The 27,262-nt window shown below is 44.6% G+C and overlaps 1 long non-coding RNA gene across 2 annotated transcripts in view; it reads right to left on the bottom strand.

Annotated features, from left to right (window-relative positions):
- Window positions 1-4,446: 4,446 nt before the first annotated feature.
- Window positions 4,447-27,262, bottom strand: part of LOC138921741 (uncharacterized) — a 59,637-nt gene continuing 36,821 nt past the window's right edge. The window contains exons 2-4 of one of the 2 annotated variants that reach the window (XR_011434590.1): window positions 14,426-14,662; window positions 7,331-7,385; window positions 4,447-5,546 (exon numbers count right to left, since the gene is read on the bottom strand). This is a non-coding gene — a long non-coding RNA (uncharacterized lncRNA). The remainder of the gene's footprint in view (window positions 5,547-7,330; window positions 7,386-14,425; window positions 14,663-27,262) is intronic. The other variant, XR_011434591.1, reaches the window with a different exon arrangement.

Below are 27,262 nucleotides of genomic sequence, written 5' to 3'. Positions count from 1 at the left end.
ACACAGCAGATGAGAAGTCACTGGGCTAGCTTTCTGGAAGCTTCAACCATCCATCAAGGAAGAAGTCTCTCAAACTGCCAAGAGCTCTTTTATCAGAAATGAAAATTTTCCATGGTCTACGGCTTTAGCTTTTTAGCTCTCTTCTCTCCAAGTAACTACGGTATCACATGGTTACAGACTAAATCTTCAGATGGCGATATACTAGCACGTGTTTTCACATCGATTACTCCATTTAACAGAAGTAGTCCCCCGCCACCATTTCCCGTCAGGGGTCAGGGCTTCCTCAGGAGCGGCACTGGCTGAAGGCTGGGATATTTGCTGGCCTCCTTCCCGAGCTGGGAAAACTCAAGCAGTGTTAGTTTCAGACCTCCAAAAGCTTTAATTTGACCTAATGCTTCCTTGGTTTCCACGTTGCAAAGGAATCCAAGTAGCTTTCACAGAGAGAAGGGCACTCTCATTTATTGAGTGCCTACTATGTGCCAGAGACTTTGATTAATCCACATAATCCTCACAACCCTCTGAGCTGCATGCATTTTTTAGAGAAGAAAATCGAAGGACAAGTTGTTTAAACAGCCTTTCCATAGTCATAGAGCTTTAACTGGCAGTTTTATTTTTCTTTTATGCCAAAGCTCACTTGCTCGAGAGACAATCGAGCAAAATCATTAAGAGAATGGATTCTGCAGTTAGATCGAACTTGATTCCAGTTCTGGGTCTGCCACTTAAACTGTTGTGACCCTGGCAAATTAGTTGACCTTTATTGGAGAAGAATGCCAGAACCAACACCCTGGGACTGTTGAGAGAATTAAATGAGATAATCCAGACAAGTGCTAAATATAGTGCTGGACACATACTAAGTGGTTACCACTCCTACTCCTACTATTATTACTACTATTGCTATTACTATTGCTATTACTACTACTATTGCTACTGCTGCTCTTGCTGCTGCTATGCCAGTATACCCCACTGTGCATCTGCCCTATGCTGCCTCCATTTAACTCTAATGCAGAGCCGATGGCTGCACTAGCTTCCTCTGATATTCACCAGCCACAAAAAGAAATGAGGAAGTTACAGGCGATGGTGAAGCACAGGCCGCAGGAGTCAGGTCGCACGGGTTTCATTTTGACCGCTGAGTCATGTAGTGACCCTCAATCACACGGAACATGGGCCAGCTCTTCTGTTGTTCCTCAGGGGTAAAGACATAAACAAAACCTCCTGCTTAGCACATGAAGATTCACTACCTGCTTTCAAACTTCCTTGGGGAGAATGTTTAGGAACCACAATTAGCAATTTTTCTTGATGGAATCACTTCATTTTTCCATCAGGCTTTCCTTTTAACTTCTCGCCTACCCAGCTGGTCCGCTGGTATATCTGAGCAGAGCAGCCCAGAAAGAATAGAAGAGAGGAATGATGCCCCTACACAGATTATGAAAAAGCTCTCGAAGAATCGGAAATGAGTCCAGTTGGTGCGTCCTGGAGGTGTTCAGATGTTTGTCAAATGAATGTGCAAACGAACTAGTAGGCATTCTTGCAGTCGTTCATTGCATCCAAAGCATTGGAAAGCAAAATCGAATGTTTTTTCAGCTTTGCCTTCTGTTTGGCCCATGGGCTTCATATGTGTCAGAAACAGCAGTCCTATGCTAGGAAAACTTCCCGACTCTGCTCCTGGTAGTAGTGAGCAATGTGCAAAGGCTCACCATTTTTGCTGGGTTTGACCTTTTAGCGCTTATGACAATGAGAGTTATCTGTTTTGTGGCTGATTTCCTCCATAGGTCCATCACGGAGCACCAAAACTGGCACATGGAGGATGCCTGCTGAATACCAGTTGAATGGATGAATGAATGAACGAATGGATGAATGAATAAACAAACTACTCACTGTCTAACAAACCAATGCTTGCAAACGGTATCTGTTGCAGATTTCAGCTTGGTGCTACTGTACTTCCTGTTTTCCTTTCTTAGATTTTACCTCCCATGCAGGCTGAGGTGCACCCCTCCCAGTTTGCTTGATTGAAATTAAGAAAAACATATTAGTGTGAGACTGGCTCCCTCATGTCCTTTAAATCCCCATCCCCATCAGCCTCAGGGTCTTCACAGGCTCCGTCTGCATTCCCTGGGTGCAAAGTCAGGAAAGTAACTGGCTGCCTATTTGTCCACACGGTGACTCATCATGTTTTAATGTTGCCTTGTCCTGTGTGAGTGGAAATCTGGCTACTGAGAGAGCCACAGTTGGCAGATCCATCTCCTAGAAACCAAACACACATCTGGCAGAGCTCACCTGCTTCCATCTCCCACAGAGAGGGGCAGACTATCTACATGCTGATTAAGTCATGAGCTGTTGATACAGTAACATTTCACTATGAAGCACCACAGGTCCAGTGAGCCTCAAATAGATGATTCCTTCTCTACATTTCTTTTCGTTTCTCCCACAGACATAGAGATGGGCAGAAGACAGAGAAAAACTTATATTAAAAGTGGTGGTCTGGAGGGGGCCGGCCCAGTGGCATAGTGGCTAATTCTGGCGTGCTGCACTTTGGGAGCCCAGGTTTCATGGGTTCGGATCCTGGGTGTGGACCTACACCACTCATCAGCCATGCTGTGGTGGCATCCCAAATACAAAATGGAGGAAGATAGGCACAGATGTCAGCTCAGGGCAAATCTTCCTCAGCAAAAAAAAAAAATTTAAAAAGTCATGGTCTAGAAAGATAAGGGTCCCAAGAAGCAGGGCTAAGGGTGGGGCTGACTGCGTGGAAGGGACAGGATTACAAGGTGAGCTTTATTTCTTTAAGCCTGTACTGAGGCAACTGCTAGGCTGGGAGTGTGATACACGCTCATCCCTCATGCAGGCACAGACTTCTAGAGCTCATGGGTGCACATGGACATCTTGTTCCTGACAAAGAATGTCCAGGAAGCTACCTGCCTTACCTCTAAAAGACTTTCTTTATCACTGGTTTTGTGGCTCTTATGACTTGGCTACAGATAAAAGCCTGGTTAGGAACGATAGACAGTATTGGTGCTCCTGCTCAGATCCCCCTTTTGGCAGCTGCTGTGAGCTGTTGGCTGCTCGGAGCTCACAGCTGCCCCCTTCTCTGGAGGCTTGGCCTCAGCTAACTGGAGCAGAGTGCCCACTCCACGAGCGCCCTGTCTCCAGCAGCCCACAGCCAATGGCTGAATGAAATGGGGATATAAAATGCTAACCCTCTTGCTTCAAGGTGGGACAACTCTGGTGCCATTTATACTCCAAGAACCACCATAGGATTAGCGTTAGGCTAAGGCCGGACTCCAGCTGGACCACATCGTTGCTTAGCTCCTTCCCCTGCCTTGTCCTGCTTCCCGCCCTCTCCCTCTCCTGAGGATACTCCCTCAATTGAACTTGAACCAGAATCTTCATCTCAGGCACTGCTTCTAGGGTTCAAGACTAAAGACAGACACTAATACAGCTAACACTCACGTGGCACTTATCACGTGCCAGGAGATCTAAGCGCTTCACATGTATTACTTCGTTTTGCCCTCACAAATCTACCCCTATGAGGTAGATGTTCCTAATATCTTCACTTGGCAGTTGAGGCAATGAGGCACAGAGATGTTACATAATTTGTCCAATGCCACACAGTAAGTGATGGAACCAGGATTTGAACCCACACAGTCCAACCGCAATTACAATTCATACTGTTCTCATAACTCTCTTTAACACCTGCTTATGTCCCTTTTCAGAATGCAAGTTTAGCTCTCACTCTTTCCTTCTGTAAGCATTACTATCCAGGGAATCAGGGACATTTTGAAACCATAATCCTGAAAAACAAATCTCAATAAACAGAATGGTTTCCTCTAGTTGCACCGCCTCCAATCCCAGCCAGCTTTATGTGAAGATTAATTTCATACCTGAGCAGATGCTGAGTGGTCTGCACTGCTGTAACTGCAGAAAGTATACTACTTAAGAGAGAGTAGGAAAGGCAGCTCCAGATTACAGCCGTTTTCAAGTGAAATCTTGTCAAAGCACACGTTCAGATGGTCACAGTGGTGGCAGCTGAATGATACCCACGGTAGAAGGGTAGGGAGGGCTGATGCAACAGCAAAATGATAGAGGCCAGATCTCTCCCGCACTGCTGATGGGAGTGTAAACTGGTGAGACCATTTAAGAGAACTGGTGGCATCTACTAAAGTGGGATATATGCAAATCAGCGGTTCCACTCCTACAAATATACCCGACAGAAATGGGTGTGTAGGGTCACCAAAAGACGTGTTCAAGCCTCATTGGCTGTAACAGTAAAAAACTGCAAACTGCCCAAATGCCCATCTAAAGAAGAAAGGAAAAATAAACTGTGGCGTGTGCACACAGTGGATGACAATATGACCACAAGAATAACTGAATTATAACTATATATAAAAATATGGATGACTTTCACAAATAGGATGTTGAAGAAAAGAAGCCAGACACGAAAGAGCGTATAATACAAGATTCCATTTATAGGAAGTTCAAAAACAGGCAAAACTGATCTATTGTTTCATCATATTCTGCCCAGCACTGATTTTTGGAATGGTTTTTGTGTTCCAAAGAACCGAGTCCAGGCCATTTACTCAGAAATTGGAAAACAGTCAAGAGAGGCATTCATTAACCAGAATAGACTGTCTCTGTCCACCCCATCCATGTTTACACCGGGCATGGGTCAACGATGGCAATGAGTGAGCAGGCAGGGGAATGCTGTGTTACATGGAGCCAGTCAGCCCGAAGTAGCAGGAGCCCGTGGCAGGCAAGGGCTCCTCCGGGGCCCATCCGTTTCTATGGCGTTCCCCGGACCCCTTCTCTAATGCAATGAGCGAGCAACCTCAAAGAAACCAACAATCTAGCTTCCAGTAAACCCGTCAATTTATTTCAATACACAACAGGGTCCCTGATGTGGAAAAATCAGATTTCTAGGCCTCTTCAACATCTGTTTCTGGCAATCGCAATGTGTTATCTTTTTTCATTGCAAAAAGCAGCTGGTGAGCCGTCATGCCATTTCATTTATTAAAACAAAAAAAGACAAAGTAAAATAAATAATGCCTTCTGAGAGATTATTTGTGACTTCACCAGAGAGGAGCTAAAGAAATCCTTTCCCTTAACTACACGGAAGGACTTTCTCCTCTGGTAGCATGAGTATAGGGGGTCACATTTGAGAAAACGTGAATGTGAGGTAACGATTTGTCACAAATTCCCTCTGTCCTTTGCCTGCAGGCCTGGGGAGATGTCCGTTTATTCATTTGCTTCACAAACAGTTAGTGAACACGTGCTATGGGTCAAGGATTGCGCTAGGTGCTGAGGACGTGGCAGTGAATTAGACAAAGACCCCATTTTCTGGGAGCTTAAAATCCCCTTTGAACGATCTGCTTGGAACAGAACAAGGTGCTGGGCCAGGGCCATGCTCCTCCAACAGAACTGGGATCTTCTTTAGCCCAGAAGCCTCCATTCAGAAAAACATGTTGGCTTCTCAGTCTGCCTGCCGCCCATTATTCCCTGCTTACAGCTGCTGCTGTTCAAGATGCTTCTTGATTTTTCCCCTCAAGACACACCTGTGGATGTAAGCCAAGATAGAGCATGTTTGTAATAGAAGGTCCTGGATGATCTGACCCCTGCCAACCTTCTTAACCTTGTCTCTTATGATCCTCCCTCTCCCGCCTCACTCACTGTGCTGGGGTCACACTAGCCATCTTTCTGATCCTCAGACGTGCCAAGCTCTTGACCACCTTAGGACCTTTCTGCTGGCTGTCCTCCCAGCCTAGATACTCTTATGCCTGATCTTCTCAAGAAGTAGGTCAACAATATCTTGTTACTGGAATACCAGCTTGAATGCCACCCCTCAGAGAGGCCTTTCCAGCCCATCGCCTAAGATAACTTCCACCCTATTACTGTCTATTCACATTATCCTGGTCTGTAGATAGGTGCATTGCCTGTCTCCCCGGCCCCCGGAGAATGTAAGTGCAATAACATGGCGACCTCATCTGTCTAGCTCACCGCTGTGTTCCCCAGCACCCAGAAAAATGCCTGCACAGAGTAGACACTCAATACGTATTTCTTGAACAATTTAGTGAACAAAAGACTGAATGGCAAAATAGTAGAAACAATAGAAAAGGCCGACAATTGGAGATCTGTTAAATAATTATGGTATCTCTACAAACGGGCTGCCATCTATCCCATAAAACTGATATTGTGGCTTAGTGTTTTTCAAACTACAAATTGTGGTCTATATGTAGGGCATGTAATCAACTAGTGAATCATGAAATACTATATTCTATTATGTGCTATTTCATTATAATGTGGAAGAGAAAATATCAGAGAACACCATATACACTAAGGGCAAGGATTGGGCCATTAAATGTACAAATACACATGTGTGTGTGTGTTTACTAGTAGCAATGTTAACTATATTCTTTACTATGGATCATGTCAAAAAATTTGGAAATCTGTTGTACAAGGTTAACAGCAAGGAAATATATTCATAATAAATTAAATGGAAAAAAGTGGGTTGCAAAGGAGTAAGGACAGTGTATGTATGTAAGATAAAAATATTAAATTGAAAATTATTCGCTTTTAAAAGCATTGACAGGCATAGAAAACCAACTGAAAAAAATATTAACCAAAATGTTGAGTAGGGTTTTCTGGGCAATTTTATTGTTCTCTTCTTTGTATATTCATTTTTGTTTTCTAAATTATCTACGTTTAACATGTAATTTTTAAAATGTAAGTTATTTCTAGAAGATACTGTATAATACTCTTTAGAAAAATAGGCTTTTCTTTAATAAAAGTATCTCAATGACAATGCCATAAATTATTGAAAATAAGCTTTTAAGTGCCTACAGAAAGCATAATTATGATCGGGAGTTCTCTATACAAAGTGTTTCGTCTCACATTATCTTGTCTAATCTCCATAATGATACAAGAAGGGAGGCAAGGCACAGTCCTGTTTATTGGGCAGAAGAGGAAACTGAGGCACAGAGAGACTAAGTGACTTGTCCACAGTCACACTGCAAGTTAATGGTTAGCCTGGCAGAAAACCCAGTCAGTCCACTCCCCGCACTCTGTGCCACCTCACCTATTATCCAGCAAACTTGATACTTTCTTGTGTTGTGTGGGGCATAATTAGCCCCTTTCACCTCTGTTGTGAAGAAATGAGGTTTCCCTTTCTCGTTCTAGATCCTCTAGGCTGCCAGCTCTAGAGAACGACTCAGCCCACTCCCTCAGCCATATTCCTGTCCCCAGAGCCACCAGAGTATTACCATGTCTGTCTATTCACTGGGGACACTATAATGTGGGGGTTAAGAGCTATGAGAGTTTAAACCCTAATTCTGCCACTTACCAGCTCTGCAATCTTGGACAAGTTGCTTGACTTCTCTGGGCTTTGATTTCCTCATCTGTAAAAGGGGCATGACGATGACGATGACGATGACAATGATAATTGTATTGACTTTATAGGGTTGTCATGTAGATTAATTGAGTTAACACATGCAAGGTACCTAGATAGCATCTGGCATTACACTCAACATACATTATTGCAAAGGATTGCTATTATTATTATCATTATATAGTCTTGGGGGATACTGTGGCTACACCCCTTTCACACTGTGTCCTCTGATTCTCTCCATTCTCCTCATCTCCCACCACCCAGAGTGGAATTCCCTCTATCACCCTCCTTGTATTGGCATTGATTTCAAAACTCTTTTTGGTGTTCTATTCCAAGAAAGCTCCTGACTTATCCCTCTTGTGTTTGCAGCTGCAGCTGCCAGCGCTGGCTGTTTCCCGTGTGTGTATGTACGAGTCCCACTGAGGGGGTGGAAGCATCCAAGAAGAAAAGTGATAGCTGTCCACGTTACAGACATGTTCAGTTTGCCTCCCGGTATCTCTTATCTTCCTCTTCCAGCAACACCCCAGCTTTTTGCTTGGGCATAGGTCCTTCCCTTGAGCCTAAGTCCCACTGGTCCAGGTGGGGCTCCGCCTCTCACACCAGGGTGCAGAAAAGAGAAAGAGAGAGGGGGCCACTTCCTGGTCGGTTTGTGTCGAAGTCTCAAGCTTCCCTTTGATTGGACTAGCAAGATTTGGAACTGAAAAAGTAATGAGAAGCCACTGCCAGTGCCCTAGCACCTTGTGAAGTCTGAGAATCAAGCCAACAGATGGAGGAAAATGAGGCAGAGCCTCCAGATGGAGAGAAATAGGTCTCAGCACTGGCACTGGAGCCTCTGAATCAAGCTGTACCTGAAGTCAGCCTCTATCCTGAACTTCTCTGTTATATAAATCAGCACTTTCTCTAATTTTCCCTTAAGACAGTTCAAGTTGGGAGTTTTTGATACTTGGAAAGAGTCCTAGCTAATAAATTCTTGCCAACAAAAATGTCCTCAGAACAATTAGTGAAAAATCGCTCAGATAGCCTAGAGGAGAATGGGGCAAAACAAATGCCTGAGGAAAATTAAACATAAAACATGGCAAATGGGTATTACAGTCTCTAAGTCTCTCTGGGGAAATCCAACTCAAATGCCTTTTGTTTGACTCCAGCTTCCACCTGCCTTCATTTGAAAAGGTACCTCTTTATTCGGAGTTACTTAAAGACTTTCCACCTAGGCAAGCTGGGCCCAAAGAAATCCCAGGAGAACATGACTTTCAGCCAAGACAAGAAGCAAAGCTGGTTGTAAGCAAACATGGTGTGAAGCACAATAGAGTTGTTTACATTAAACACACGAAGGCCATGGCATCAGGCTCCCTGCGAATTAACAGCTATCAGAGGCCGGAGAGTGGTGAACCTGGAGAACAAGTGGGCTCACCATTTCATCTTACAGGCCAAAGCTTTTTTGGTCCAAGCCTGTGGTCCTCAGGGGGACTGGGTTGGCTGAGCTCATGACATTAAACCTATTCCTTACAAGTGGGTATCCGGGATATCTGTTTAGTGGACTATAATGGGCAACCTCACAAGAGAATGAGATCTCCATCATTAGAAGCATTTAAGCAGGGAATGAATGGCAATCAACAAGGGGTATTGTGGAGGGAATTCTTCCACTGGGAAAGTGTGTGTGTGTGTGTGTGTGTGTGTGTGTGTATACAGATAATACAGAGCCTGGGAAAACAAGCGTGAGTATAAAGTTGAGGGAAGAAAAATTAGATTTTTTGTTGACTTTAGATTGGACCCTCTCCCACCTCCAACTCACGCCCCTCCCCCACTTAGACACCACATGGTTGAGTTACTTCTTAGTGAGGCAGCGCTTAGTCCCAGCGTCGTTTTCGTTTCCCCTCACCTCTGCCATGCAGAGAAGCTGCCTTGCCCAAAGCTATGCACTTCTATTCTTAAGGGTGGCTGGTAGACCAGAACGGCAGCTGCCTGGGAGAAAATGCAAGTCATCAGGGGCAGGAAAAAGAGGAGAGGTAGGACAGCTGGCTCACCCTGCTGCTTTCTCACCTTTTCTCTGCTTCCTAAACCACCCTTTTGGCTGCCTTATGGGTGAGTGTGAACTGGAAAAGGCTGTTTGTGGTGCAAAGTGAAGACCAGCCCCACTACCTCCCTGAGTCAGTCACAGGTTGTGTGCAGGGAGCTCACACACCAAGCCAGGCGGCCTGAGAAAGGACTTCCAGGCTGGAGAGTTTTGGTACAACGGTGATCTCCTAGGAAGGAAAGATCAGAGGAAAACCGGGCTTGGGACTGCCTTAGGGCCCCACACTTGAAATCCCAGAGAATTTGCTTGGTGCAATGAGCCACGTGCATTGCCCAGAGAGGAGCTTTGTCTGGGGGAGTTGTGGAGTGTGTTTTCCTTCATAATCCCAAAAGCAAGATGGTATCTCTTTCTGAAATCTGCTTTAGGGGCCCAGAATTTCAGCTTAGGGCCACTTCAGTCTGAGTGTTGACTAGAGGTGAGAAAAGCAGAGAGAGGGGGTGTAGAGGATGCAGAACTGGGGGGGTTGGGTTGTTCTCAGACAAGGGTAGAAGATCTTCCTCATATCTGTACATGAAAAATCTATCTTCCCCCTCCTAGTGAACACGGGCAGAACCCCTCCTCCCCAGACTTCAGCCTGGGAGGGTTTTTAATCATTAGCTGCAGCTTGATAATAAATCACAAACACAGCTTTGTTTTCGCTGAGATAGAAGTCAGGACGGGGTGTGTGTGTGTATGTGTGTGTGTGTGCGCGCGTGCGCGTGTGTGCATGTGGTAGAGGAGGGTGTGAAAAGAAAATAGATTTTCCATTAATTCCCCAAATATATCTTAAAAAGCAGTCTCATTAAAGCTTATGACTAAAAGGCATTTAATTAACAAACTCTTCCACAGAGGCTCATAGCTTCCAGAGTGAACTATGTGAGCGAAACCTTGACAACAGTGTCCAGGTGGGTTTATATGCTCTGTCCAGGGATGTCAGCCAGCGTGCTGGATCTTAGAAGCTATGCACGAAATTTCAGAAGAAGAATACTGCTTACATCTCTAATTCCACACCCAAGCTAGATCAAAGAAAGCCAAGGGCAAATGATTACCCTGAATTTGGGGCACAATGCAGATAATCAAGTTGGGTAATTCCAGGCTAGAAAGAAATGAAAAAGATTTCCTCCTTTATTCAGATAATACAGCCTAAATGGATATTTTTCCCATTATCACATAATTGTAGCCAGATAGACCTCATCTTAGTAATGGACAGCTCCTTGCAAGTCTTTTAAAAGTTCTTTCACATGAGCCCAAAAGTTCATTTTTAGCGGCTTAAATTTTTTCACTAGGCTTTGAACTGATGCATTTTGATTAAGACAGATTTATCGTCATTGCAACTGGGATTGTCAGAATGTTTTGTTTTGTAACTGTAGATGCATTCAATACACTGTGCTTAACTAATAGATATTGCATCATTCATTTATATTGTCTCGTGCCTATTTTCTCTCCAGCATAGGACTCCACCCACAAAACAAAATAGATATTCCTATGTTATATTAATGACAGTCCTGACTTTATGTAAACAGACAGAAAAAGAGTCCAAACTCCTCATGGTTGGAGCCATGTCTTATACTTTAGTGACTTCCCAGTGCCCATTACATTGCACCATGCAGAGCTGATGCCTAATAAACATTTGTTAAGTTGAATGCAGGGGATTTCATGAGCTCCAAGCCATTTGCGAGTCACCAGCGTCTGTACTGCCAATTGACAGGCGTGATCCGGGCTATAAACAGAACTAGGCCGTGTAGGGACTGTGAGCCCACCTTCTTTCCATACCAAGCTTTCTCCAAGAGTGGCCTGCCAACCATGAGCATTGGAATCACCAGGGTGTTTGCTAAAAATTCAGATCCCTGGGCCTCACCCTTAGCAAATAAGAATTTCAAGGATAAGGCCCAGGATGCTGGGTGCTAAGCTGGTGGACTTATGCTCTACACCTTGTGTTGGGTGGGTGATTATGAGAAATTGCTACTTCTATTATGCGCTTGAACCCAAAAAAAGCAAATCTCATTGAATCTAAGACACTGTCAGTTGCCTGATGCAGGATTATTTTCTGAGACATCCCGAAAAGAAAAATAAAGCTGCCGATCACACTCTTGCTACCGCACTGGCTATGCGAGGCGTCCTTACTTTGTGAAGGGGGTGTCTTAAAATTGCTGAAATGTGGAACCTGGCCCCACCCCGCACTCTTCAAAGCTTGTTAACCCTTTAACTGTCTCCCAGGGGTGTGTGTGTGTGTGTGTGTGTGTGTGCTGTCTCTGCTGTATGTAAACAGGGCCTTTGGCCTATTTTTCATTACTTTGTTCAGATTTTTTGGTTTGTTTTCTAAAGAACTGTAATGAACAAATGTCAGGATACCCAACGCCAAAAAAAGTTGTATTTATTTTTTTAAAAAGAGAGAAATTGAAGAGAGGCCAGAGGAAGCCTTGATTAAAGGATGGACAAATAGCTCCTGTAAGGAGATCCCCTAAACAGAAGGCCTCCAGTCTTAGCGCGAGTCACCAAGTACACAAGGGAGAGTAGATTTACAGAGAGAGCTACGCAGACGCACCGTTCTAGCTTCGTGTCTCCAGAAGACAAGGAGGGCAGGCTGTGCTGGAAACCCTCAGATGTCCCCTCACCCCAACACCAGCAGCTCACCCCTAACATCTGCAGGACTGAGCCAAGAGTACCAATGGAGGCCCCATACCATACGTCTGAGTGTTTGAGAGTTATATATCAAGCTAACAAATGTTTAAAATAAAAAGCTTCTTTCCTCCTATCTTGACGAATTAACTGTCCTAACAACTTGGAAGGCTAGGTGTGAATTTAGAATTTGGGGGCTCATGGAGCTCCATGCTGGAATTTGGAGGAGCAGAGAGAGCTGGCACTCAGCCACTCTTCTTTTTCCCACCCTCACATCCATCCTGTACTGAGTTGCCATGGACACACGGACGTGATATTTCAGCCAGTTCGCCAAGCTTCTTTCACAGACCTCCCTGCTTCTGTCCTCCGAACAGCCACATCTGGCTACCCCTCAGGCCTAGAGGAACATGTCCTGGCTGTGTAGTCAGCCCAGTGTAGGCCCTGGAAGCAGGCTAAGGACTTTTGGGCAGGGAATTTAGAGGTCCAAGAACCCAGAGAGTGTTCTAGAAGGAGGGCAAGTTCTGAGTGGACATATCCCCTTGGCCTTTCAGAATCATGCTTGGCGCTGAGGGGTGTGGCCAGAGGAGAGGGCCTCTAAAACAGTACTTCTCAAACTTTAGTGTGCACCCGAATCACCTGGGGAGCTTATTAAAATGCAGATTCTGGCTCTCAAGAGTCTCTATTTCCAGCAAGCTCCCGGGTGATGCTGATGCTGCTAGTCCATGGACCACACTTTCAGTAGAAAGGGTCTAAATCCCCAGGACCCAGGACAGGCATCCCTCTAGCTCTGGTCTAAGGATGGATGGTACTTCCCATACCTCTGGGACCAAGAAATGTTTAATGAACTCTTGCTCAGTTATATGGGTTGCTTGATAAAAGAGAGGGGGAGGGGAGGAGTGAGGAAGGGAGGAAAGAAGAAGAAGAGGGGTAAAGAGAGGAAAGATGGAGGAGGGAAGGAAAGGAGGGAGGAGGAGAAAGGGGAAAGAGGAAGACCTTTCGCCTAGAGCTAGACATCATTCGTGTTAGTACACCAGTTTGTATTCACTGTGACTTGCTTGATACTACCAGGCTTTTCTACACTTATTGTTTCCTCTTTCCCCTCTGTTTGCCCTCTGGTTTTCTAAGTCGTTCAAGGACAACGACCAAGTATTTTAGCTCTTTTCTTTACACTAACTCACTTTCAGCAAAGCCTAGCCTGAAACCCAGGTATCTTGGCTTACATTCCCGGATCCTCCGCCATCACCACTGTGCCTGCTAAATAGAGGCAACGTTAATTTGGAAAGGCTGTGAATCTTCTAGAAATTTCCATATCACTGAAGATTCAGAAAGTCAGTTCGCATTCCCTCTGTACGCTTTCGTTATTAAATTATAAACTTTAATTTAAGGCATTTTAAAGGGCCCAAAGGAATTTTAATTTGACGTGAATGACTTTCAAATCTGAATAAAAATCAGATCATATAAAACTGTGCAATCTCTATTACTTTTAAATAATAGAACAAGTTTAAAAATAATCAACAGCCAATGTATATTCCTGTAAAATTCAACTGAACCCTTATTTTCTGCACTAATGAAGGAGGCAGTGAGGGAAGTAATTCCAAATCATTTGTATGTGACTTTGCATAAGATGGACACTCCTACTTCTGTGTTACCTAAGCGTTTAAATTAATGACATTCTTTAAGGAAAGGACAGCTGTGGCAGGATAGTCCAGGCAATACCCGGGAGGTATTAGCCTATGGCTTTTAGCATTGAAATCCAAACCAAGAACTAAATGTTCATGAAGTTCATCAGAAGGCAACCCCCCTTGTCAAAATGAATGGCTTGCTCTATAGACACATCAGAATGTAATAGCCTAGACCTGCTCTGAGAGTAAACACGGGGTGACCACCCACTGAGGAGAGTTTAGGGTATGTGGGGGAGAGGAAGAGCTATCCCCCATGCAAACATCTTTGCCCCACGACCTATCAGAGTGGTGTCAGAGAACACATAGACACCACTGCTGCCATGTACCCTGGCACAGTGCGTCAGAGCAAAGCACCTCTCACACTCAAAACACCCCAGAGCCCCAGACATACGGAGCCCTCGGATCCAGAGAGTGAATGAGGTCCACCTACACTGAGCTCAGCCACATGGGAAGGGGCACCCCATGGCGTGGGCTCACAGGCTGAAAGAACAGTGCTTTTCAAATGTGAGCGGGCCTCAGAATCACCTGCCTGGTTCGTAAAATCACAGATGGCCCCACCCCCAGACTCTCTGATTCAGCAGGTCTGGAGTGAGTCTTGAGAATCTGCATTCTCGTGAGTTCCCAGGTGATCCTGCTGCTGCTCCTCTGCAGGCCACATGACGTTGAGAACCATTAGACCGGAAAGGCTGACTATACCTGGTAGCATCTCCTTCTCCACTTGATCTTGACTTGCAAAATTTAACAGCTGCAGGGGCTTACCCCGTGGCTGAGTGGTTAAGTTCACGCACTCCGCTGCAGGCGGCCCAGTGTTTCGTTGGTTTCGAATCCTGGGCACGGACACGGCACTGCTCATCAAACCACGCTGAGGCGGCGTCCCACATGCCACAACTGGAAGGACCCACAATGAAGAATATACAACTATGTACTGGGGGGCTTTAGGGAGAAAAAGGAAAAAAATAAAATCTTTAAAAAAAAATTTAACAGCTGCAGACTAGCCCTCTGCTTCGGAATAGGATCCTGACAGGTGCCCCAAATTCCATTAGAGATCTGCTCCTTTGGACTTGAGAGTGGTCTCTCATTAAAGAGGTCTCTGTTAAAATTAAAAACGCCAGGGAAAGGTCCAGTCTTGCCAACCACCACTTTAGGGCAGGGCTTCTCAAGCTTGAGCCAATGAAAAGCACCTGAGAAGCATTGAAAATGCTAGTTCTGAAGCCTTACTCCACTGATTTTGGTTTAATTAGTCAGGGTGAAGACCAGAAATTAATAGGTTTCGCAGTTCCCCCAGGTGATCATAATTAACTTAAGTTTGACATGCACTGCTTTAGCAGAAATTAAACAAAGCGATGCAGTGGCTGGATCCTAGGAGTGGGGAACTGGGTGCTTCAATTTGCATGTAGTGAGACGAAAAAGCATCAGAAACAATGCTGACCGCGTCCCAGTTTCACTCAAGTCTAGCCTTTGGTCCATACCTTTGTAGATTTGAAGAAACTGTCTCCTCAATTTGGACACCTGCATTGACTGAGCACTGAGTATAACTGGTAACAGGGAGTTGACCTGGTTGTACCATATTTAGAAGTGATGTTACTACCAGGGCTGAAGCACATGTGGACATACATCTGGCATCTGGCATTTTAGAAATTCTAGAAGAGGGCTGAGGAAAGAAGATCCTGCTCTTTCTGTCAATCAAGCAACCAACGCCTGCAGGCTAAGGACTAACTTAGCTACAAAAATGATAACAACAGGGGCCCTTCCTTCCATGAGCACACAGCATTCTAAGTTGGGAGCGGGATGGGGAGAGGTTGAACAAAAACAATATATAAAACAATGAACAGCACAGGTAGGGTATGAAAAACGCCTTGTTGCTGTCGCTTACACATCTAGTCTCCCACTTTTCCTCATTTCTTGACTATTTAAGCACCTGCCTCACCCCTCTCTCCACCACTGCAACTATCCTAATTCTTGGTGATGTTGACATTCAACATACATGATCCTTCCCACTCTCTAGCTTCTCAGACCTTTGACCTTTTCTCCTCCAACGATCGTGGTTCTGCCCTATTTCAGCCATTCACTCCTATGGTCATACCCTATGCCTGGTCATTGCCAATGACTGCGTCCCCAGCATGACCTCAATTTTAAGGTTTCTGCTAACCACCACCTCCTACCTTCCCACGTCACTCCCTCTACTCGCCCAACTCCAACAATTCTTGTGTCTTGCTGGGACTTCTTATCCACTAATGCTATCAGCTTCTCATTCCCCTTCATACCCTTTGTAGCCTCGCTTCCCTCCTCACCTGGCTTTGATCCCATCATGCGTTCACTCGCTTTCCCATCATTTCAGCCACCTCAATCCCTCACTGATCTTTCCTGCCTTCACGTCTCACTGCTGTTTAAATCCATCTCTCCACTTCCTTGGCACCCGCACACAAGGAGCTGAGGCAGCTCCATGATGACTGGTCTCACTTTAAATTCATGACCATACATTTCAAGTAGGTCTGTAATACTGCCTAGTGTCCTACAACATTTCCCGAGTCAGTCTACTCATTCAGTCTCTAAAAGAACTAGTCCACTCTTTCTCATGTCTCCTCAAATATCCAGTACCCCCCTTTCTATCTTCACTCTCAGCTGATGATCTTGCTTTTTCACTGAGAAAACAGTAGTAGTCAGAAGAGAACTTCATAACTACCCACCAAATTTCCCAGCCCCTCTGCATCTGCGATCATATGCTCTATTTTCTGTCCTGATGCAGTAGACGAAGTGTCCACGTTCCTGTCTAAAGCTAAAGTAACCTGTATGTGCACTAGGTCCGCCCTGCTTCAGCCTACTCAAGACTTCCCTGCCCCTCCTACATCATTAGTTAGCCCACCTTACTAAAGCATCCCCATCAGCATGCAAACTCCCTCTGATATCAGGACTCTAAGCAAAAACTAAAACCTCGTTTAATCACGCATGCCCTTTCAGGTACCACACCATTTTACACTCCCCCCTACAGCAGAACTCAAAGTTATTTCTACTTGGTCTCTCTACTTCCTTCTCCTCTCTCTTTTTGAGCTCGCTCTAACAAGGCTTTCATCCTTACCACCCCACTGAAACTGCTCTTCTCAGGGTCACCAATGACCCCCATGAGTAGCCCAAGATCAATTCTAGAATTTTCTTCTCTGGGCCTTGCAGATGCCATACCCTCTTGGATCTCTTCCTACCTTTCTTGATGTTTCTTCTCAGTCTCTTCTGCTGCTTACTCCTCGTTTTCCTGGCATCTAAACGTTGGAGGACGAGCATTCAGTGCTTGGACCTCTTCTCTTCTCTGTCTACACTTACTCTCTAGGTGCTCTCATCTTGATTCTCAGGACCTTGAGTATCATCTATTTGCTAGTGCTCCCAAATTTCAATCTCTAACCTTGACAACTTCCCTGAACTCCAGGCTTGTATATCCAATTGCTTCCTCAACATCTCTACTTGGACATGGATTAGGCTCCTCAAACTTAACATGTCTTAAACCAGAATCTGTACTCCCCTCATCCAAACCTGCTCCTCCTGAGGTCTTCCCCAGGGCAGTGAATGACGCCATTCTTCAAATAGTTCAGGACAAAAATCTTGGTGTCAACCCTGAATCTTCTCACTTTTATTACAACCTACATTAAATCCATCTGCAAATCCCTCCAGTGATACATGCAATATATGGCCGGAATCTAACTGCTTCTCAGAAGACATTGCCACTACCACCACGGTTTCATCTACCATCATTTTTTTACCTGCACAGTTGCAATAGGCTCCTGGCTGTTCTCCCTACTTCCACCGTTGACCCCTATAGTCTCATCTCAGCACAACAGCCAGAGTCTTCCTTTTAAGTCAGATCATTTTATTCCTCTGCTCAAAACCCTCCAGTGGCCTCTTAGCTCATTCAGAATGAAATCCATGGTCCTTTCTGTGGCTTACGATATCCTACGTGATCTTCCCCTACTACCTCTAGGCCCTCATCTTTAACTCACTGAGCTCCAGCTCCAGTGAACTCCTTGCCATTTCTAGAATGTTCCATATTTAGACTTACTGTTTCCTCAATCCCAAATTTTCTTCCCCTAAATAGCCACATGTCTCATTTCTTTGGTGAGCTCAGGTTTCTACTCAGAGGTCCCCACTTGATAGAAACCTTCCCTAACCTTTCCTATAGTAGTACTCTTATCTCTTCATCCCTCTACTTGCTTTATTTTGCTTCGTATCATTTGACATTTTATTATGTCTTAGTTTGGGTCCCCTGAAAGCAGAGCCTGAGACAAGGGCTCTGGCACAGGTAGTTTATTTGGGAGGTAAGCCCATGAAAGAGGAGTGAGGAAATGGGGAGAGTGAGAGACGGAAGGAGGAAAAGTCAATGAAAGGATGCTTTCTCAAGGTTGCCACTTGCACCACCACGGACTTGGGTCACTTGGGCTCAGTTCCACTGGGACCCCCTGAAAAGTGTACAGAATTCCTCCCAGAACTTTTGGCCTGAGGCATTGAGCTTACCACTGAGAGTTAACTCACTCACACAGCCAGGTGAACTGCCCGTGGGCTGAGCAGTCCTGAGATGTTAGAGAAACTCCAGAGCAGGAGTAAAAAAACATGGAGTGCATGCTTGAGGAGAGATGCTGTGACATGTGAGGAGTATGAGTTTGCAGGGAACTATCCCCTAGAGCAGCAGGTGAAATCAGAGGTGGCCTGATGGGAAATGTTGTGGGGTACCAAATGGGTCTGCTCCATCTTAAATATTTATTCACTAATATCTGTTCCCTGTTATATAAGTTGTTGTTTGCTAAAGTCAGGTTTATTAAGGTATAATTTACATACAGTAATATTCAGCCTTTTCAATTGTAGCACTCAATGAATTTGACAAATGTATTCAATCATACAGCCACCACCAAAATCAAGATATAAAGCATTTCAGATATCCTGAAACGTTACTTTGTGCCCCTTTGAAGTCAATCCCCTACAGCCACTGGCAACCAGTGATCTGATTTCCGTCCCTATAATATTGCCTTTTCTAGGAGGATGTGCCATAAATGAAATCATACAGTATGTATTCTTTTGTGGCTGGCTTCTTTCACTTAGCTTAATACTTTTTGAGATTCATTCATGAGATTGCATGTATCAATAGTTGGTTCCTTTTCATTGCTGAGTAGTACTCCATCATACAGATGTACCACAGCTTGCTGATCCATTCTCCACCTGATGGGTAGTTTTTGTCTATTACGAATAAAACTGCAATGAACATTTGCATGCCAGTCTTTGTGTGGATGTATGCTTTCAGTTCTTTGGGATAAATGTGTAACGTTAGTTCTGTTTTGTTCACCGCTGCATCCTTAGTGCTTAGCTCATTGGTTGGCACACAGTAAGATCTCAATACATGTTTGTTGAAGGAGTGAACCTAAAACAGCATATTCAAAGTTGTGAAGACCAATCTTAATCTTAACTTGAGGAGGACTCAAATAAAGGTTGAGAATTAAACTACCTGTACACTACATCAATCTTTATAAAAATCTTACCTGAATAACTTTTGGGACAGCAACTATTTCCATTATGGAATTCACGGAACAGCACTCATCTATCTCATCAAATAATCCCCAGACCTCAGCAGGCTCATACTTACTGCATAGAGGTACAGGGCTTTTCAACGCACTGCCCTGGACACCACTCGCACTTTGGTTTGCTTGTTTGATTTAAATTCTCATTCATCTCTCCACCACTTGATTTCTTTCAGGCCCTAGGCTTGTGGACTCATGCTGACTTCTATGGCCACACTATCAACAGATGCAGGAATGACACTGTTAAAACAAACTCATCTGTTCCTCCCTCCTCCTGGCCGGTATGACTTCTCACTGGCTAATGGAATCCTATGGGTAGCCAACCTGTTCCAGGAGTCTCTGAACTTTTAAGTGACGTGCCCCATCTTCGGGTGCTTTGTTCTTGACACATTTTCTTGCAGATATTGTTATTACTTCCCCCGTCAAGCCAGCGGTACTAATGGACTTATAGCACAAATAATAGCAAAGGTTTCACTCACCCCTGCCCTTATACATAGTAGTTCCAGGAGGCCCTGGGGGTGTCTCATGTGCTCCTGAACAGGTTTGTTCAGATATCCTTGTGTCTATTCATCACGACTATGGGAGCCATACTCATTCTGTGACTTCCCACTGAGCATTGCCATTAAAGCCTAGAACCTTGAAGTGCTGGCAGAGCCTAGCTGGCTCTCAGATTTTTGAGGTCCCCTCTATTAGAGGGATCTCATAGCAATGTGGTTTGTGTGCTGCTGGGTTCCCAAAGCGAGTGTCATAACTCTGTCAGTTTTTACTTACAGCCCTTTTGTGCATCAGCCACTCAGGAAGCACTTGTTGAGCACCAGTGATGCACCTAGCACCGCTTCAGGGTCTGGGACAGAGAAATGAGACAGGGAGCATCCCAGAGTCAGGCACCTCATAACCACTCAGCCTCAGTGCTGATGCCAGCCATGGCTACAGCGAACAGTTCCACCCAGGCTTCAACCCATTTTATCTGCCTGCGTACAGGTTAGAATTTGCCAATGAGAGGAACCTAGGTGAGATCGGAAAGGAAGAAGTTGGAAGAGGCTCTTATTCTTGGGAAGTTATGGAAGCCAGATGTGACACAATTTCCCAGAGAACTTTTGAGAAGGACCACTTTTGGTGCTTTGCTCCAGGCTGACATCATCAGTGACTGTTTTCCTGATGTTCTACCTTCGGTCTTCTTGACCTTCACTCCCTACATACCCCAATATTTGTGCAAGCTCTGATTCCTGCATTGAACTCCTTTATTTCTGTACTTAGAGGAGCTCCATCTTCCAATGTAAAGTACCTGCACCAAACCTCTGTCTCAGGCTCTGCCTCTGAAAGGGAAGCCACACTAAGACAGACCCTGTCCTCAAGAGAGAAGAGACGAACAATAAATTAGCAACTAAACAAGAGCACATCAGCCTATGAGAAGGGCTGCAAATAAAACAAAAAGGGTGATGTGAGAGGGTTATGGGGTATGAGAAGGGCAGCCACTTTAGACAGAGGGCTAAGAAAAGGATGACTTCAGGAGGTGATATTTAAATTGACCCCTGGAGGATGAGAAGAGATCCTTCTAGGAAGAGTATTCAGGACAGAAGGAACAGCAAATATAAAGGCAGTAGGGTGAGAATGGGCCTGACTAAGGATGCAGAAGAAGGCCCAGTCTTTATTTGAAACAAATAGAGAAAAAGGGAGAGAAGTCCAAGATGAGGTGAGAGAAGCAGGCAGAGGCGCTCAGGTAGGATCCTGTAGGCTCTCAAAGGAGAAGTTTTATTTACTATTACATGGAGTGGAAAGCTATAGAAAATTTTTAAGCAGAGGAATGGCATGATCTGATTTATTATTTGAAAATAGTTATCTGGCTGCTGTGTGGCAAATGGAATGCGGGGGGAAGCAAGAATGATAGCTCATCTCTCACCACAACCCAGACATGAGTTTAGAGACACACAGGGGTCAGCTTAGAGGGCCAGTGACCACGGGGCATGTAGTCATAATCACACCTCTCTCTAAAGTCCAAAGCTCTCTTGGGCCTGGCTGTTTCCTCCCTGACTCATCTTTCTCTTAGGGCTTGTGCCCTCTTAGGAGGCCCCTTAGTTCCTCAAACACAAAGACTCCTGAGCAACTTGTTCCTGCAGCCCTCCAGACACTCCCATGGTATCTGAGTGCCAGCTCCAGTGCCATTGGCACCCCACCAGCATATCGGGAGGACTCAACTCAAAGGCACCCATGTGAGTTAAAATGGGTCTGGCCTAGTTAAAAGAAACAAATGAGAAAAGCAGACACCTACATTCAACAGAGCCGTAGCTTCTCAGACACCCCAACCATTTTGGCAAAAGGAGATGTGCGAAAATGGTCTTGAGATTGTTAATGGTACAGAATCACAGAAAATGTGATGGGACGGAAACATCTCCAGTGATAGACTCAAAATGGAGTTTTCTATTCTGGGTTGCGAAACAAAGTGAGGAGGGGCTGGCTTTCAGGAGACAGCCCCTATTTCCATAATTATGGGCAATTGCACAAGTTACTTAGAAAACACGCAAGTCATAAGGCTGGACTGTTTTTAGACCAAGCCATAATTTCGATGTGGGAAGTGGATTCACATCTTGCTGCCACCACCACAACATACGCCGTATTTCAATCTATCAGGAGCTCAAATTTGATCAGCTTTTTTTTTTTTTTGCTTTTTTTAAGAAATGTGCAGCAAATTGCTTTTCCTAATTAAGGTAGATGAAGACATAAGCACGCATACTACTTACCACTCTGGGATAAAATTGACTTTCAAATGATATTTAATGGACCAGCCTGATGATAATGTTCTGCAGTTCCAGGCAGGAGGCCTGGATTTGATTCTCTTACTGCAGGAAGAGAGAGAGGAATGAGTGTGTGTGTGCGTGTGAGTGTGTGTGTGCGCGCGTGCGTGCGCGTGGGCATGTTTACCGTGGCAGCAAGTGGGGGGGCAAAGGGTGAGGATACGTTTTCAAGAAATCTTTCATCCTTCTGAGAAAAAATTAACCTATGTCATTCCAAAGGAAGGTGAAGAGGAGAAAGTCAAGTGAAATGGTGGGAGTGTGTTTGGATAGGGAGTAGAGAGAAGGCATTATTGTGAATATTTAAAGCGTTCTATGTAAGGATTTTCTTAGTTTTTTACTAAAATTAAAAAAAAACTAGGACTGACTTCTCTCATGAGGGGAAACTTGATATAATAATAATGATAGTAACAATAATAGCTACAGTTTTTTTTTTCTGCTTTATCTCCCCAAACCGCCCCTGTGCACAGTTGTATATCTTAGTTGCACGTCCTTCTAGTTGTGGGATGTTGGACGCCGCCTCAACGTGGCCTGAGGAGCGGTGCCATGTCCGCGCCCAGGATCCGAACCCTGGGCCGCCACAGTGCAGCGTGCAAACTTAACCACTAGGCCACTACACTTTTAATGTACCACAAACTGCACTTAAAACTTTACACACGTTATTGGGTTTGATCCTCACATGAGCTGCATGAGTCAGGTGTAATTGTTTTCCTCACCTAACATAGGAGGGGATTGTTGCTTGCAGAGGTGAAGGGACTTGCCCAAGGTGAGTAGCAGAGCCAGAGTTCAAACTTGGATCAGATAGCAAAGTGTGAGCTCTTGCCCGCTACACCACACCACCTCACTCAGGCCCTCGAACCCAGGCCGGTGCTCCACTTGTAGTGTCCCCTTCTTTCTTGTCGCCAGACATCCCTGCAATATGGTGACAGGAGACAGTAAGCAAATGGTAGTTGGAGTGATCCAAGTTAACTGAGGCAAGCAGTGACTTCCATATAAGGTCAGAGCAGGCAAGATGCTGCTACTCAGCTAGTTAGAACCCTAGCTTGGACCCCTTGGGTCTGCGCTGAAACAGAGTGCTTCCAGACTTCAGAGGTCAGCTGAAGAGGGAGGGAGGGCTCTGGGTCCCACTGGGTCAGGCTCACACCTCCTGTAGTTTTACCTGTTCTGTAGAAACCAAGTATAACTCGATAGCATCTGGGGCCCTCTGTTCCTTGGGGGTCTAGGTAAACCCAAGCCCCCAGCTCCAGGTGCAGCAGAAGTCCAAAGCCTCCTCCAGGACTTCAGTGAGTCCCCAAGGGCCTAAGATCCTCAGGGCTCCTACTTTTGCCTGGGTGCTCATTGGGCTTCAATTCTCAAGTGTGTAAATCAGGCCCTTTTCCAAGGGCCGCAAAAAGTCGACTCCCATAATACATTTCCAGAACGTACTGGACATTCCTGAAGAGTTCAGGGGGAGATGAAGAAGCGGTTCACATCGCGTGCTGCAGACAGCTTTCTGAGTTAGAGTGGGCATCACCCCATGGCCCCCTCACCACCATAGCTGCACGGGCCTCAACTTATTCCTTCCCTCCAGGCTGAGCCCCCCTTGGCTCTAACTGCTTCCCCCTCCCCATTAGCAGAAGCATCTGCTTCCAAACAGACAACCAGACAAGAGAGGCCTGCATTTCATGCAAGGGTTCTTAATCTGGAGTTAAGAGTTCAGAGGGTCCATAAACTTAGATAGCAAAATGTTACGTCTTTATTTGACTAACCTCCAGCTAACATTTAATATTTGCTTCTATTATGAATCTAGGCAACAACCCACAGCAGTATTAGCAGTACCTGAGACTGTTGCCACCAAGACAAGTCACAGATATTTTGACCTGAGATTACAGTTGTTGCAGTGAAATCAAAATATCACCTTTGTTCATCAGCACTTGGAAATTACACCAGTTATTAGTCCTGCCTGCCACCTCTTGCTATTAATGTATTAATTAAGAAACACATATATTACTGTTTCACATATTTGATCCGTAAAAATTTGATAATAAAATTTCAAAGGAATTGCTTTCCTTTGAGATTCTATGTATTTTATTTTATGCATTTAAAAACATGGTTCTGAGAATGTGTCCATGGATTTTAATAGACTGCCACTGGGGTCCATGGCACAAAAAAGATTAAGAAGCCATGGTTAAAATGGAGACTTTTATGTGAATTTTACCACAATTAAAAAAAAGAAGAAGAAACAGCAGCCTGGTTCTGGTTTAGTGAGACCAACCCTCCTGAGAAGGCCATTGCGGTTATCAATAAACATTTTTTTCTGTAATTTGAGTTTGAATGTTTCCACATAATTCTTGACACCAAATTCTTCCAAAGGAACCTGAAGCAGTCTTGGCTCACTTGCACAGAGTGGCTTTGTGTGCTAAAGACTGTTCGTAGAGACAACTGATGGGAGAGGATCTGGCAAGACCTTTGCCTTCTTTAGCTAGTGGGCTGTCAATAAAAACCTGTCTTTGGGGGTTCTATAGACAGAATGTGCCCCCCCCAATTCAAATGTCCAAGCCCCAATCCCCAAATGTGATGGTCTTTGGAGGTGGGGCCTTTGGGAGGTGATTAGTTTTCGATGAGGTCGTGTGGGTGGAGCCCCCATGATGAGATTAGTGCCCTTATAAGAAGAGAAAGAAGACCAGAGCCCTTTCTCCACCGTGTGAAGATACAGCAATAAGACGATCATCTGTAAGCCAGGAAGTGGCCCTCACCAGGATGACAATAGGCCAGTACCTTGATCTGGAACTTCCCATTCTCCAGAACCGTAAGAAATAAATGTCTGTTGTTTAAGCCACCTAGCCTATAGCAGTCTGGACTGACCAAGACAGGGGCTGGCTGTTTTATTGACCATTATCCAGATGCCTTGGATACTGGAGACAGACTATGCAGATCTCAGCCAAACCCTATGCTCACCTCCATTTCACTGACAGGCCATCCTCAGCCCTTCCAACACCAATCTTATTCATTTGAAAGCTTGCCCAGTATTATATTTTAATTTACCTTTGTTTTGGCAACCATGGTGTCCTTGTTCAAAACCTATGAATCCTTCTGATGAAGGATCTAGGCTTAATTAGAAAAAATCTATAATAAATTAAAATTTTAAGTATAACGACTATTTCTGAATAAGCCATCAGAAAGCAATTGCTTACCATCTGTCTTCTGTCAACCAATGTTAAATGGTAAATAGCAATGATCCAGGTTGCGGGGTCTGTGCTGTGGTCACACGTCTCCTAGTGAGAGCCCAATTTACCCCTAAGCTCAGCTGACATTGGGAAAGCCACCCTCCAAGTATTAAAGAGAGTGAGTGGGAAGGGGGGCAAGGGTCAATTGGAATAATGATGTGCTAAGGTTGGGCACTAATGCCATCGCCAAATTTTACTGGATTCTGTTGTAGTTATACTCATTGAACTCATTCAAATTTCCATGTTTAAATTATTTTTATATCAGTTAAATTGCATTCCGTTAATATTGAGTCCACTTCTTCAGCTTGCCCTTTGTCATTTCTTTTTAAAATTCTTATTTGTTTGTTTCAAGTAAAGCACCATATGAAATGTTGGAGACAATGGAAGCATTAAGGCAGAATGTAGCAACCCTTGTCAATGACAGTCTTTGTGGGTCTGGGAATGGAGAAAGCAGCGGTGCCCCAGTAGGGAATAATAGAAATTTTCCATTGAGAAAAGGATACTTATGTGAACAGAAACAATCATCTCTAAAGGCCCTCTCCCAGGGGCAGCACCAGAGGAGACCTCAAGAGATTTCAATGCATAACCATAGCGAGGAAACGTGATTTGTGGATCCACACGTTATAAAAGCTACTTCTGTTGATTTTCTGTAAATGTCATGTGAAATAAATTGCTCTATAGCTTGAAGATTGTTTTGCAAGTAAAAAATGTTTAGGATGGCATTTTCCTTTAGAGGAATGAATTTATACTGAACTAAAAGCCTTGAGCAGCTTTTTTTGCTTGTTTATTTTTTTTCATGCAGCAAATGCAGTTTTGCAGACCACTGTAATACATACTGTCTATGTTTTTCTGTCCATGTTGGAACATGATGGAAGTGACAAAGTTTATGGCCTATGAGACAGGAGGTGCTTACATGTTGCGATGCAGCCGCCACTTCTTCCTACATTTTAGTATATATGATCATGTTTCTTTGGTTTCTAGCTATAGCCACTATCCCAAAAGCCTGTTTCTTATTGCTACAGTAATTTGTGGTCATTTTCTATAAATCCAAAAGTCAGCATGCATCTGTTTGGCTGCACATGATAAATCATTGTATAGCCACAAATCATGAATTTTGTGCCACCATCTTTTACAGCTCCACTTCCCACGCTGAGCAGCAAGTAGAACCAGCCGTACTTTTCTTAGTTCTGGTTACCCCAAAAAATAGACTCTGAGAACGGACTTAGGTTCAGGCAGTGTTCTGGGGGAGGCAATCCCAGGAAGCTCCATTGAGAGGGTGGAGAGAGTGAGATAAAAATGGGAGAGAAGACAAGAAAATGGTGCTTTAAAGAAAGGGCCTCCACTATGGGGAACTGGAGCTCAATCCTGCTGGGACCCTCCGAGGAATCTTGTAGAACATGCCTCAAAATTGTCCCACCCGAGGACAGGGAAGCTGAGGTACTTATGCACCGAGTCCTATTTCTTATTGGTTGAGGGTTGCTCCTGAGGCACTTATATCCCTCAGAATTTCTGGGATCCCCTGCCAAGAAGTCAATAAGCTCCAGAGGTGCCTGAGGAGGGTCTTGGGCAGAGAAGCCAAGGAAACCCAGAACTCAAGACAGAAACCTGTGGATGTGCACGGGAACTCAGAGGTGGCTACTAGCGAACTCAGAGGTCAGCCAATACCACAATAGCCACCATGACTGAGGACTTACTATGTCCCAGGCACTGTTCTTTTTACATATATTAACCAATTTAGTAAAGAGAACGCTTTAGTACTACGTCTTGAAGTGCCTTCGACTTTGGTACTTACATAACCCATTAGCTTCCTTGAAAACAATTCAGGATTGCTGGTTTCATCAGGCAACAGGGGAAGCAAGTACTCAAGTCACCTTTTGGATAGGTCAAAATAGCCCAAGCTGCTTTTCCAAAGCCTAGATGAAGTCATTTCTTTCAGGTAGGGAGGATGATACAGTAGTCAGAGGATTTCCTAAACATTAACCTTGC

The sequence above is a fragment of the Equus caballus genome, chromosome X (genome assembly GCF_041296265.1).
Source record: "Equus caballus isolate H_3958 breed thoroughbred chromosome X, TB-T2T, whole genome shotgun sequence".
Classification (NCBI taxonomy): domain Eukaryota; kingdom Metazoa; phylum Chordata; class Mammalia; order Perissodactyla; family Equidae; genus Equus; species Equus caballus.
The sequence above is the reverse complement of the archived record's forward strand: the minus strand, read 5'-3'. Positions and strand labels throughout refer to the sequence as shown.